Here is a 14,860-nt window from a genome sequence, read left to right on the forward strand (position 1 = left end):
TAAATATCATTATTTATTACTAACTTTGGACATAAATTTTAAATATTTAACTACTGCACCGTTCCAACAGTTCCTGCTTAGCAAGATGAACGAATGATTGCTAGCCTACACGTTGGTGCTGCATACAATGGAATTTCCATAATGGAAACCGAAAAAATATCGTCCATTACATTTGCCAAAACTATTGCATGGCAATAACGATAATTACTTATTCCTCTTTTGTTTCGTTTTTATGCATTCACATAAAATCATGTTGCTCATTATTAATTCATGAATTTACATCACCCGAATGGGATATTCCCAGTTAACGTTCGTTGACTCACACACACACACATATTCCGCGAGTTCACTAATTGGTTCCATATGCGCGTTGTCCTGGCGCTAGTGGCGAATGTATTCGCAAAAAGGAATTTTTCACCCGTGTTTACGTGAGTGCAGTCATCAACGCTCGTTGGCCCAATTATTTTAAATCATTTTGGACCGCAAGCACCGGGAGCACCAATATCAAGCCTCCCTCCCAACAAAACTGTGTTCCGGGTTGGCCACTTTCGGAGGGTATTGGGTAGATACCCAAGCAAACGTCTTCAAGCCCACTTTATGGCAGCGGTATCAATCGACCGATCATGCAAAATTGGACAAGAAAAAGATCCGTGCAAAGGTGAAAAACACTCTAGCACCTTGTCGGTCGTTCCCAATTTTCGTCGAGTGCCTTCCGTGCGGCGGTGCATGCAGAATGGTTCAGTTTACGGAATGGATTTGATTACAACCTTGCGAAGGCTGGCGAAAAGCGACCTTGTCGAGGTTTTTATTGCTCAATTTTACCAGCGCGCGAATGAACAGAGGAAGAGGGAAAAAAACATCCGAAATCTTTGTTCGAATTCCCGGGGACCTGAGCGAAATCACCAACCTCCCCTTTTGCCACTGATGATGGAGGCAGTAAATGGTGCCCTTTTCTTTCACACAGAAACCCCACCGGCTCGGCATCGCATCCGGCTAAGGCTTAACACGCAGCCTCTCGCAGCCTCCACCTGCGTCTCTTACGTGCCACATTTTACACATCCTGCTCCTCAAAACGAAACCACCACGTTTATGAGCACGATAATGTACTTCCATCCTCTCATCCACCGTCCACCCCGCGAATGCCAGTCGGCCAAGGGATGGAAGGAATTGTAAAAAGCGATTATCCCCGGATGGCTTTTCGGGATGGAGCCGGGTTTGCTATTATTTTTATTATTTTGCAGCCCACGGCGAGGCCAAAGGATCCGCCAACGTTGATTAACCCGTGTACCGCAATGTCAGCGAAAGGAACCGGATCTCATCGGATGACCTCGCGAGGTTTCGTGTGTGATGTAAGTGCACGTGCACAAGTATGTGTGTTCGTATGCGTGTGTGTGTGTGTGCGAGGGTTGTAAAGCTGACCTTAGCTTTGTTTTGCTTTTCTTCGCTGCTGGAAGGTGACGTCATTATGGCCTCTCTCAGCCTGGTTCAAACGTAGCACACATAAACCGTTTTTCATGCCCTTTCTCCGAGAGCTCAAGCTGAAGCGGTTAGAAAGAAATCGTGACATGGAGCAAGTGTGTTCCGTCTGCTTGCAAACATCCACCCTTTTGCCGTGCGGTTATAAATCAACAAATCATACCTTTCCGTTGGCGGGTTCGAAATTCGAATAGAAAAGAGGTGACGCGAGGACTTACCAAGCAGGCCCGATCTAGCGCCGATCCGATCTTGTGGGAGGGTCGATCATAAATTATGTATCAATGGTGCCCTCACGTTGATGTCGATGCAAAGGGAAGGATAATAATAATCAGCGTAGTAATGAATGTCAACTGTCCATTTCGTCTTGACACTCAACTATCAGCCCGGTTGCTTCGAGGCGCTACAATCGCTACCGGGCACCGAGCTGGGGAACTGTTAACGAGCCGAAATGAATGCAGTAGAAGCAGCAGCAGCAGTAGGACGTTTTTCTTTCCTTATTATAAAGCCATCACTCATCAGCATCGGGCGGATAGTGGACCGGTAGTCGAAGGCGTAGCCGAAGATGCCAAACTGCGAAAGTGACGACGAGAACGCATTGATTGAAACACGTACAATGTTGCAGAAACGCACGTGTCTCAAGCACGGCACCGAACGAAGCGCAATTGAATGTCCATACAAGGGGAAAGTTGTGATTGAGATTGAAGTTGAATGAATGTATGAAGGATCTACCGTGCTGATATCTTTAATTATAGGACGTACCTTTCGATCGTAGAATTGTGATTCGACGGTTGAAAGGAGAGAAAAGGGCAGTTTGGGAAAATTGTATTAAATCGATATTGGAATTCACTGGGAGCATTGGAAGACTTTTTTAAAGATTTTTAGCTATTAATATAATGCTAAATAGAAACAAATCAGTGCATAGTAAATAGTTAAACTTAAGTGAATGGATATTTTGACCTTTTTCACATAATGATAGATAATAAATTCTATGAATATTATGAAATAAAATATAGGAATTAAATACAAAATTTACAATCAGTGTTCATTCCAACAATGTGAGCAATATAGTTTGAAGAAGAAAAAGAACATAAGTTAGGAGTTCTATTTCTTATATTAATAATACTAAAAACAGGCAACTTGGGGAATAGTCTTTTCAGCGTAAGATGTTCTAGAAAAATATCAAAATCTGTGTTGGAATCGGATTCTGCTTCCAGAGTTGTATGTTGAAAAGTTCAAGGATTCTCAATCCATCCTTTAAAATCGCTATCACTGCATAATCTGTTTTCATGAACAACTAAGCTTTTCTCTGAATCAAAGACAGATAGTACTTGTTGGCATGCTTCTAGACCTATCACTAGCTTACGGAGAATAACACTTTTGGTATTTTATCAATCTGCAATCTGGTTTGAGCTGCAAAGTACGCCAAATTTTAGATCAAATTTCTCAAGCTTTGGAAACATTGTCATTGGATACCATGACGGAACAAAGCCTACGGTCGAAACCGTACCGCGGACTGTAATCTAATCATATAAAAGTTATGCAGTTGAATTCTACTATAGTTTAGGACTAAAAACAAAGCTAATATTTTCATAACAATTATCTATAAAAGAAAGGTGTTTTTTTATTTATTCAAGAAATTGTTGAAAGAAAAGAAAGGTAACTACTTGTTAATTTTTTGCTGTTTTTGTAACATATTTTTTTATATTCACATTATCTTTGTACACTATTCAAAACCCCCAAATTGTGTGCAAAAACTGACGATACTATTGTTAGTCAATCAATACAACACAAACCATACCCGTACAGCAGGATTCAAAGTGGAAAAGCTTTTCATTACCAAAAAAAAAAAGCTAAACAAAAAACCTCCATCAACCCACTACTTATTGTTGCCGGGAGCACAGCGCTGCTGTCAGAAACTCCCGTTGCACATTGGATCGTTTTGATCGTTTCCAGCATTCCGTACCGACGCCAAACCATTTGCATATCAAAATTAATCTCCCCAAACGGAAATAATTTATCCACTTATAATTTCGAGAGCCCCTTTCTGGTGGTCCTTCCCGTCCGTGGGGTTGTGTTTGTTTCATTCCGTTCCACATGCTTAACCTAATAAACCACTAACCTTCTACCGGCAGGTTCCCCTCCCCCCACGTCCTGCCCTGCCCTGCCCGGGGCCATCCTTTGTGCGTGCATTTTCTTTTTCATTCGCATGTTTGCCAAATTCCTCCCCGTCCATAAATGGTCGAGTGTTTTAAAAGTGCCCGTGGGAAGAAATCACCGCTCGTACCGACCCTCAACCACTGGGCAATCGGAAACAAGAAATGAGTGGTATGGAAAACAGTGCCTTTTCCATCGCTGCCGGTGTTCTACCGTGAAACACACCGAAAAATGAACAAAAAAATTGCACACAGCGTTCGAGGCAAGAGTTCGTGATCGTTTTCCATGCCGGAAATATGTCTATCGGTACGATTTGTGTCTCTCTTTTCCTGGTTCATAACAGCATTCCTTCGACGATGCTTATATGTGTCACAGATTCCATCGGAAGGAAAGCATGGCTTTAGCGCCAGGGTGAGCCTCAGCCGCTGCTGATGCTGTGTAGTATCTGACAAGGGCGGTCGGATTGGTGCTCACGATCGAGTAGCAGGAAAAGTCCTCGTTCGATGATACGATGGCACGCGTGCCGCTTTTGCAGCTACACCTTGCAGTACGAACGGGTACAGTTATGTCGTTTCCTTTTTCCCACCCTTGTTTTTGTCCCACCCAACTTCAGCCGATCCCTTTACTCACTTGGCACCTTTTTCACGTTGTCTAGTTGTCCACTTCTGATCGCTTCTAATTCGACACGAATTGTTCTACGATTCATTTTCAAGCCGTCTTTACGATCATGCGACATTGAGCCTTTTGCCCGTTTGAGTCATGTAGGCTTGCGTCTCTATTTCACTCTCTAGCTCACGCGTACGTTTCTTTTACATTCGTCCCTTCCACCGTACGCCTATGCTTCCATGTTACCTTCCAGTTCCTGCCTTATCTTGTCACTCTCGATCGTCTCCTTCTACCTTTTGCTTCACGATGTTCAACAACTTTTCAGCTGATCGACGATACGATACTATTCACCTGGCAGTAGGAAGCACCTCGCCCGGTGACGATGGTTTTTGGGAAAATCGTATTGAAAAGTATTGCAACATTTCTCTTACAACATTTGCTCTAAATTTTCATGCAAGATTTTTAAAACACAATTCCTAGCGCCGTTCCCAGAAGGATTTTTTCATATGTTTAGGCCAATATTTTATTACACACTTTTCACGAAATTCCACCTTTTGTTATTCGTTTTTTATCATGCCATTTTTAGAGGAATCTGTACTGCATACATACTCAAATAATTCAAAACAAATAACAAAACACAAACAAACCTTTCTTTTCTTACAATTTTCTATTAGTTTTGTAGCTAAACGCATTGAATTTTCCATACAAAAATAAGAAACTTTCATCTTAATATTGTCCCCGGAAATTTCAATCGACTGTTACAGGGGTTTCCGACGTCAGATGAATATTATGATATGATAATTAAATATTACATCTTCAATTGCGGTTAGTATCATACTCTTTTGTATCATAATATGTTAAAGACACACGTATATCTGCATGCAAAAAAAGAATTAATTAGTTAATGATTAATATTTTAATAATAACATCAATAATAAAAATTAAAGTTTTAGTTTTTCCGTAATCCAACATAAACTCATCTTTCTCTGCTCCTAGGTGGATCGAGCAAATCGCGCACCGCTTTATTTCGCAGCCCAACGACGGCGACTATGCTGCGGAGCGAGTTTTGCCTGCGCATTGGGTAGGCGCATTCCGGTCGGCATTTGGTACACTTCTTCAGTCTGCCATAACACCGCGGCCCGCTCGGTTCGGTTCGGTTCTCGATCGATCGCAGTACTCTGGCGTTTGGCTCCCGGGTGCGTCCCGGTTTTCCCTCGATTCCACCCCTAACCGGTTTACCCGTGCGTGCGTGTGTGGCTGTGTGTGTTTGTATGTTTTCGTTCGCTTCTGTGTCGCCGGGTTTGTGCTTTCGACTGCTGGTGGTTTCCCAGTCGACTTCCCGGGAGCTGCAACAGTCCTAGAAAAACACAGAGCTAAGCAAAAAAACAAAAAAACACAAGTCGCTCTCGTTCGGCACAAGATTCCGTGTCCCGTGCCGCTGAAAGTCTGTGACCATCGGTGATCGCGATTTCCGCGCGCTTCCGTGTGCGGTGTGGTCCAGTTCCAGATCGATACCGTGTGTTCCGATGAACCTGCCGCCTGGAGTGCAGACGGTTCCTTGACGAAGGTGCGAACCCCGTACAGTGGCATCCATTCTTTCAGCAAACATCCGGGGCGGCAGCTTCCGCCGCCGGTGGGCTCCAAACTTTTCGGTCGGTGGCTTTCTCCCGTAGCACAAAAAAGGGGCAGTCAAAAAACGATGGCAATGGGAACCATGCGGCCGTGAAAACTGGAGCCATACCGGTGAACCAGTTACTTATTCTAATTATAAAGTGGATTAAAACCCGCCAAACGGTGGGTGAGCGAGTGTGCGCATCGAATGAAGATCGCGTGGCTTGTGTACGGTGTTCGATTATTCTGCTGTTTTGCCTCCATTACGCTCGGCCTGGTTGGTCTCGTTAGGTTACGGTCTAATGGCGATAGTAAACGATACCCACCTCGCTTCCCAGGCTGACGAAGGGGAGAACGAACCTCCGGGCTTCTTCGGCCGCATCAGCTGACGATCGAATAAAGATCCTTCTTCGTGGGGCATAAGAGAGCTACGAATACAACACCGTTGCGAAAACACGCCCGTGAGCCATTTGCCCGGAAGACTAAACGGAAACAAAACGCAAGAACTAAATCCAACCGGTTCCGGCATTATGGTTCTCATAAATCATAGTGCTCCAGTCCATAATCCGGGTGTGTTTGTTTGTTGTTATTCGTCAGCCCATGCGTGAGTAGGCGAGTTTGTGTTGGAAAACTGTGCCTCTTCCTGCCGTTCCGATCCTCCTAACGGGGCATAGGAACGGGGCATAGATCGCACGGAGCAAGTAGGAAGTGAAGACCTACCGCTCCAGAGTAACCAGGCCAGAGTCGTCGCATGACAGAGCTTTCGGGATTTTCGTACGCAACGAGCTGTTGCACACGTTGCGAACGCTTTTGAGTTCTTTACGAGTTGTGCACATACACGAGAAAAAAACTTAACCACCGTAGCACCCCGAAGCAGACAGGGTTGAAATAAGCTCATAAAAACCCGCAAACAGAACGACGGTTCATGTAAATGTGACCGAGTTTTTCGTTTTTGCTCGGCACGTTTGTGGCAGATGCAACTCCAATGAAGCTTCCCATGGAACACCCTACGCGTACAGCCTACAGCCTGACGTAACGTAGCAGTGGATCTACCTTAACCCACCGATAGGTCAGCAATAATTTGGGCTTCTACGTTGCAGAATGACAACAGAAAAAGCTCGACGCACACTTTTTTTCCTTTCCACGCTGCGAGCGAATGGTATTGAATAGTCTCAGTTTCACCGGGCTCCAAACGGTGGCTCTCGTGCCCACATGGGAACGTATTGCATGCAGTTGCGGTGCATGTCGCCACTCGTCAAGATTAATTCTCCTGTCATCTCCACCTTGTTGCGAACCAGCGCCCGGAGACACAAAGCGCACCGGTCGCGAAAAGCGCCCAAATGGTCGGAAAACATTGGACATTGGCAGCTGGGAAAACACCCAACCCTGCTGAAACAAAGGTTCCCATTTTCCGCGTGTACATTTGCATGCTTTTCTCCCCTGGACCAACGGCGATCGCATCGTTGTTGTCAACGTGTATTGTGCATTGTGCACAGTGTGCCCGGGCACCCGTCGGAGGGAATTGGAGTTTTCCTCAATTTATCGCTTTCGTGCATAATTTGGCTCAGTGAAAGACACCAGCACACAGTGGGTAATAAAAACGAATCTCCATCTTCACAATGGACCCGGCGGTACCGAGAGGAAGCAGCAAGTACGCGTGTTTTTTTGTTATTGTTGTATTGCTTTTGTTTCGAAAGCATGCGGCATTTTGACATGGAAAATGACCAAACCGACCGGGCGTGGTGCCCTCGGTTCGGCTACAGCACGCCCGGAACAAAAGGGAAATCCATACCGGCTTAAAGTGCATTGACCACGGTTACCGTTTGTCGGATGCATTATTTGGCAAGCGCGTTATCATCATTTGAGATGCTTCCCCCATGTCCCACACACCACGCGCCATCTACGGGCGAAAGTGTTTTATTCGTTTCTTTTCCGTTTTTTTTGTTTGAATATATACCCTGCCCATTCCGTGGCGGTCGTTCCATCGATTCGATTTGAATATGGAGCATAATGCATGCTTCAACCGTTCGAACGCCACCATCGCCCGGGTGCTGCAAAGCTGTGGACAATGGGCGATGCGAAACGCAATCCGCGTTAGGACCCTGGCATTGCATTGTGCTGTTGTGGTTGCGTCTTTCACTTTTTTTTTCCTTCTCTTCCCATGCACACGTACTTTCCCCGTGGTTGGGGCATCGGGGCCTGTTTGGATTTGCGATTTAGAGTGCGATTTATTTTCGATCCATAAGTGATAGGTCGGCGGCATTCGGTGGCTGTGGCGATAAGAGTGGTTGGGTTTTGTTTGACTTTTTCGAGCCCGATGCATCTTTGTGATGGATTTTACAATCACCGGAACAATGGAGGTGATAGATTTACTTTTTTCCAAGCTGCAGGAAGCTAAAGAAGAAGCACTGTTTGTGTGGTTTACACACAGGGAAAGATTTGTATCGTGTCAGATAAGAAATCTTTTGTTTGTTTTATTCGATGTCCTATTTCAGTGTCAAGGGAAAGGTTTCAAAGGTTTGTGCTTGCGGATTCAATATTTTTATGTTCTTTGGCCATACCAGTGGAGGATCAATCCCCTTAGAGGCCCAGGGCGGAATTTTTAAAGGGGGCCTATAATTTTGCTACGGTATTGTCGGTGTTAGGGAGATGTACTTCAAACATGATTTAACAACACCAGCAAAGTCTCGGAAAGATAGCTCCCTTGCGTACACCTCAGAGTTCTGTTGCGTAGCCCTGTAAACGGGCCTAGTAAGCTAGTCTATATATAAACGTTTGTATACGCTAAGCAGAACCATAACGCCACTACTTGGATCACATTTTCTACGATTTACGTACATTTACGATTCCAGATTAACCCAACGCCTTCTACGATTTTTCGCCCAACGTACAGTTTTCAATCGGTTTACTTTACGGTAACAATCAGAGAAATTTCTTAGATACCCGTTTTGCTCATGTTGATGTTTTAGGCGATGAACAACACAATTGTTTTTAGATTTGCGAAACCAGCAAAGCATGTTTTTCAAGAGGTGACACCTGCAGTGTGGAATAAATTTGCCCATCACTATTGCATTGCATACTATCAAATCCGTGAGAGCGATCGCTAGTGTAAGGAAGATGGATGAAACGGAAAGCATCCTTCATCTCGCTCAAACTTCCCGTCGGCTGGTACGAAATTCCATACAAACCAGCTATTTTCAGATTGCCGATACCAGGAAAGCATCCACGGAAGAGGTAGCACATAGTACAGCAATTTGGTCGAAAACCGCCGAAAGGTATGCAATTTTTAAACACTAACTTTCCCTTAGGTCGAGAAAAATTTCTTCGAAAACTACCAGTTTTTGAATGTATAATACCAGGAGAGCATGCACGGAAGAGGTAGCTCCTGGTATTGCGCCGTAAGGTATGCAATGTTTACACACTAACTTTGCAACCAACAATGCAATACGCCATAAGGTATGCAATGTTTATACACTAACTTTGCAACCAACTTGCAATGCAAGTTGTACCGGCCGAGCAAGATGGCGTGCAAGATGGCGCCCAACTTCGAACTTGCGTGCAACAAACTTGCATGCTAACTTGCATGCAAGTTTGCATGCAAGTTTGCATGCAAGTTTGCATGCAAGTTTGCATGCAAGTTTGTATGCAAGTTTGTATGCAAGTTTGCATGCAAGTTTGTATGCAAGTTTGCATGCAAGTTTGCATGCAAGTTTGTATGCAAGTTTGCATGCAAGTTTGTATGCAAGTTTGCATGCAAGTTTGCATGCAAGAAATTGCATGCAAAAACTTGCATGCAAACTTGCATACAAGTTTGCATGCAAGAAATTGCATGCAAAACCTTGCATGCAAACTTGCATGCAAGTTAGCATGCAAGTTTGTTGCACGCAAGTTCGAAGTTGGGCGCCATCTTGCGCGCCATCTTGCTCGGCCGGTACAACTTGCATTGCAAGTTGGTTGCAAAGTTAGTGTATAAACATTGCATACCTTACGGCGCATTGCATTGTTGGTTGCTAAGTTAGTGTATAAACATTGCATACCTTACGGCGCAGTACCAGGAGCTACCTCTTCCGTGCATGCTCTCCTGGTATTATACATTCGAAAACTGGTAGTTTTCGAAGAAATTCTTCACGACCAACGGGAAAGTTAGTGTTTAAAAATTGCATACCTTTCGGCGGTTTTCGACTAAAATTGCTGTACTATGTGCTGCCTCTTCCGTGGATGCTCTCCTGGTACTATACATTCGGAAATCCTTCAATTTCGTTTATACTTTAAAGTCACATAGTCGATATTCTTCTCTGCATTTAATTTATCACATAGAAACAAATGTTTTATATAACCAAGCAAGATTTTTGATCTATTTTTTACCTTTAAAATTATTTTTTTTTTTGCTATAAATTAACTCTGCTGTAAAATTTTCAAAAATCGCACAATCAGCACAAATTTGTTGGGGCCCCCAATACGGCGAGGCCCTAGGCGACCGCCTACTCCGCGTACCGTTTGATCCGCCGCTGGGCCATACTTAAACTGCATCAAAGATGATATCAAATTTAACAAGAATTTTTTGGGTGAACAATTAAATTCCCTGCAGGTGGAGCTACTGTATCGTTCAATAAAAGATACTTCCTGTCAAAAAAAAGAAACCAAATCTTGTAAGATCAAAACAACCTATCATTTTATATCAAAGTATTGCAAAGTATGTTTTACACCGATACACTGATGATAAACCGATTTAATGAAAATAAAAAAAATCTTTCACGTTTATACACACTATCTAACTTAAAGTGGCGAAGTTTGGAAAGTAATACGTATTTGTTATGACTGAAAATATTCTTGTAATCAAAAATGTTATTTCGTCTTGACCTTATCTTTTCAATTTTAAATCTTTTGAACGCATATCTTGGTAACACAACTAACTATTAATTCAAAATGATTAGTATTTTAATCTAATAAAATAATAATCTAGTGATTTAAATGTCTATATATGAAAATCATCCTTGGATTTGTGCTATATATCATACATTGCTTGTCGCATCTCTTCCATTCCTTCCTAAGCAAAAATAACGCGTTCGTGTGATACCTGTGGTCGACAAAAACATAACAATCATCTTGTAAATTCACCTCTCTCGATAATCTTTTACGACCGTTCTGTTCACACAACCCCTCCCCCCGGTATAATTGTTTCTTTGGCACTAATGTTGCTTTACGACCAGGTCAATCATATTCAATCAACGGTCGTCATTTGCCAAATTCTTCCACTAACGGTTAAACAGTGCCGCGTTCGCGAATAAAATGTACCGCTTTATCGCTCACACTGGATTCTAATTTTCTACCAGGGGGTTGTCCAGATTTTATAGCACCTCGAACCCTAATTCTGCCTCGTTCGGGTCGTTCAGTACCGCTAATGAGCCGCCACGGCATTCTATTCTATTCTAACCACCTCAAATGGGAGAGATTAGGGGAAGGTAAAATATCACCATTAACATGACATGATAATGGGAAGCGATGGCGGCACTTTTGGTTGGTTTTTGAGGCCCGAGTTCGGTCGATTGACATGTGAAGCGCTTGTACCGTAGCAAACTTTTTTATAATATATTCAACCTGAAACACTCCTCGGTCACCAGAATGGGGATAGAGTGCCGTTCTTTTTTAACGAACCCACGTACCACCGGAGTTGGGCAATATTCGGGTGGAAGCCGGCAACGTCAGTCATGTTCTCGAACGGTGCACGAATCCATGCGCCAGAAAGCCATGGCCAGAAAGCCGATTTTAGTTGCCGTGCGGTTGGGAGAAAATTCGTTTGACATTCGTGGCACGCTTCGGTACGGCGTGGGAGGGCCGCGTGTCGTGGCCACGTTCCCTTTTGTGTTTCGCACTGCGCTTAAACTGCTCCAGCTGTTTGCTGCGTTCCAGCCCCGTTAAAGTAATACCACCGTGGTCCATCCGCGGTCTGCACGTTTGTCCTGCGATCAATCGTAGAAAGCATTCCGCCCGAGCGGATTAGGTCAATCGTGGCTGTAATTTCTCCATTTTAATTTCCCGTAATTTAATTCATCGCTGCACTGCACACCGTTGGCGGATACGGCGGCGGTGCCCGGTGCCAGCACGACGGGGCCCGATAATCTGTTTGTTTAATAAGGCAAACCTGTGAGCCAGCACCGTTTGAGCACCATGAACACGATGATGGCGGTGATGATGATGATGATGATGATGATGGTGATGTTTGGCTGTGCTGTGGCCGATTCCAAGGAAGGCGCTGCTGCCAGTGCGGCCGAACGCCCGCAGGCGTAGGAGAAAGGTTCATCGATGACGCAGTGTTGCGTTTTCGCTGCGGTCTGTCGATGGCTGCGGTTTGGCGCGTTGGCGAATAATCGGCCCCGCTTAGCAAGCCTCCAAAGCCTGAAAGAAGTACGGCCGCGTATTAATGCGTCAATGCCCTCACGAGATCTTCCTTGCCGGAGGAGAGGACAGAAGCAAACGGGCGGAGATGCAACCAGATGCAGAGAGCATTTCGGAGAAATCCGCTCGATGAAAGATAGTCCCGTCTTTCGCACCGAAGCAAGTCCTCCATCCCGCCAGCATCCTTTTAGAGTGTACACGTGAAGAGGGCGAACAGCGACAAACGGGAGTACTCGCGAGTAAAATATACACCTCGGCTGCAGGTCAACATTATCTTCCTCTTTTCTTGCTACGCTTCAACCGCAACCTCCGCACGAACCTGGTTTAGATTATCCTTGCATTTCTCCCATTTTCCGCGCCGGACAGCAGTGGCAGATGTGTTGCCTGAAATTTATTAAACACTCATTACCGGTTCTGTTTCGGTTTTTGATAGGATGGCGCCAAATGGCACAATTTGCCCGCAGCCGGACGAAGTCACTCGAGGTCCTTATCGTGGTGTGGCGATGCTACGCTGTTTGTTGCGTGTCTGGCAGTAACAGCAGTGAAGCTCGAGGATATTTTAAGATAATTATTTTTCTCCTCAAGTTCATCGTCCCGCTGTGCCCGCTAGCTGTATTGCGGAACCGGTGGCGAACGTTTCAAACGGTCGCCGGTAGCCGTTGATTAATTAGGCCACTTTTCGGTGGCTACTATCGCAGACACTTTATTTGTTAAACCGGGACCGAGACTTTGTGTAGGACAATGCTTCGTGAGTTGCTAAGCAGAAGAGACACACGGTGCGCGTTTCTATGTGCTGCTGTAACGCGATGCTAAATGTTTGATAACCGGACAAGCGTGGTTTGGCTGTTCGTGGGAACTTATGGGCGAAATCATGGAGATAACAGTCATTTGTAGCATCTAATGAATTAAACAACTGCTGGCTACCTTAAGCATCCTGCTAATATACTAATTTGAATGAATTATTTTGGAGCATTTGAAATGCATCCAAAAAGAGATAAAAAATGGTTTGTTATTTTCATAGGTTTTTTAAAAATAAAATTAACATAACAATTAGTCGATACGGCCAGGCCTTAAACCTTATAAATGAAATTTAAAAAGAAGAACACTCTTATTGGATACTTACAAAATTATTGATTATTGTTGGATTATTGAGAAAGAAATGTTTTCAACTTGTTCATTATTTTTATAATCTTAAATAGTTCTCATCAAAAATATAAAACAATGTATTAAAATTTATATAATTCTTCCACAAATTAAACTCAATATACTGCCATCACTTTGCAATATACACAATTCAAATACTAATTTACTTTGCAATAACTTCATGGAAAAAATAATTGATCAACGTATGAATCAGTAACGGCAAGCTGTGAAGTAACAAACAGTTTAAGTAATAAATATTAAATTTTCTGGTGCCTGGCGAAAGTGTTAGGTTTTAATTTTCATCTTCAGACTCGCCTGCACACGTCGAAACAAAAGCCAATCCAATTTTCCATTTGCTGCTTAGCGAAATCTTGTCTGCAATAAATGGACGCACTCGGGTACATTGGCGGGTACGATGAACCATTCGGTTATGGAAATGAGCGCTGAAGTGGTCGATGTTGCGCAAAGATGTGCAAGATAGCATTTGCTCAGGTGGAGTCAGTTCCACTTTCGACACCTCACGGGTAATAAATTTGTTGATTGTGATGGAGAAGATAAACGACGGAACAACCGAAACGAGAGGACGCCTGAGTCCTTTGAAGTGAACGCAATTCAATACATATTTTATTGAACCCAAAACGTATTGTATTGATAAAAATGCTAATTTAACCTTTTCCTTTGTAAAATTATTGCTCAAAGTCATTGGAAATCTCCTGCAACCATTTGTTTTCTTTCTGGTTCGCACACACTTAAACCATCGTTTAATATTGAAGATTCATTTTCAACTACATTAAACAAGGTTTGTTTTGTGTGTGTGTGTGTCTGTTGGAAATCTACACCTACCACATTCTAGCAATTACCTTACATGAGTTAGCCATTCTCACAACCAGGCGGTCTGGTCTTCTAGCGCTGTTTTCCTTTTTGGTTCGAAATGATGTCCACATAAAAACGCAAAGCTCCATCCCAGTAAACGAAAACGACGTGAATAACGAAGACACAAACTAATTACGCACATCGATGAGCGAGGTTGTCGTGAGGCGAGCAACAAAAAAAAAAAAGTTCCGCCCCACTATAAAGACCATTCGCCCCGTGGCGTTCTTGCCGTAAATGGTGGCGCAGGAAAAGTGGGTGGCTTTGCCCACGCTGAAGGACAAGCATAAAAAGCATAATGTGAAAGATAATGGAGCGAAGAGTGAGTGAAAATGGAAAGGAAAATATGTGCTCGATGCTACTCACCAGACATGATCGCACCGTTGGAGGGTGGCCTGAGGGTGGATGCCTTGGCTGGTGGATGGTGATGAAATGACAACGAAGAACGCAGTGGCATGCAACGAGGAAAATTATTTTCGATCGCTCGCCGACGTCGACCTTCATCAAGGCCAGACGAAACTATAGACACAAAATAAACGGCGGTAAAACAGCGATGCCGGCGAAGGACTCGGATCGGTCAGCTGGTCAGATGACCGATGGGGCG

This window comes from Anopheles moucheti, chromosome 3, assembly GCF_943734755.1.
Source record: "Anopheles moucheti chromosome 3, idAnoMoucSN_F20_07, whole genome shotgun sequence".
NCBI lineage: Eukaryota > Metazoa > Arthropoda > Insecta > Diptera > Culicidae > Anopheles > Anopheles moucheti.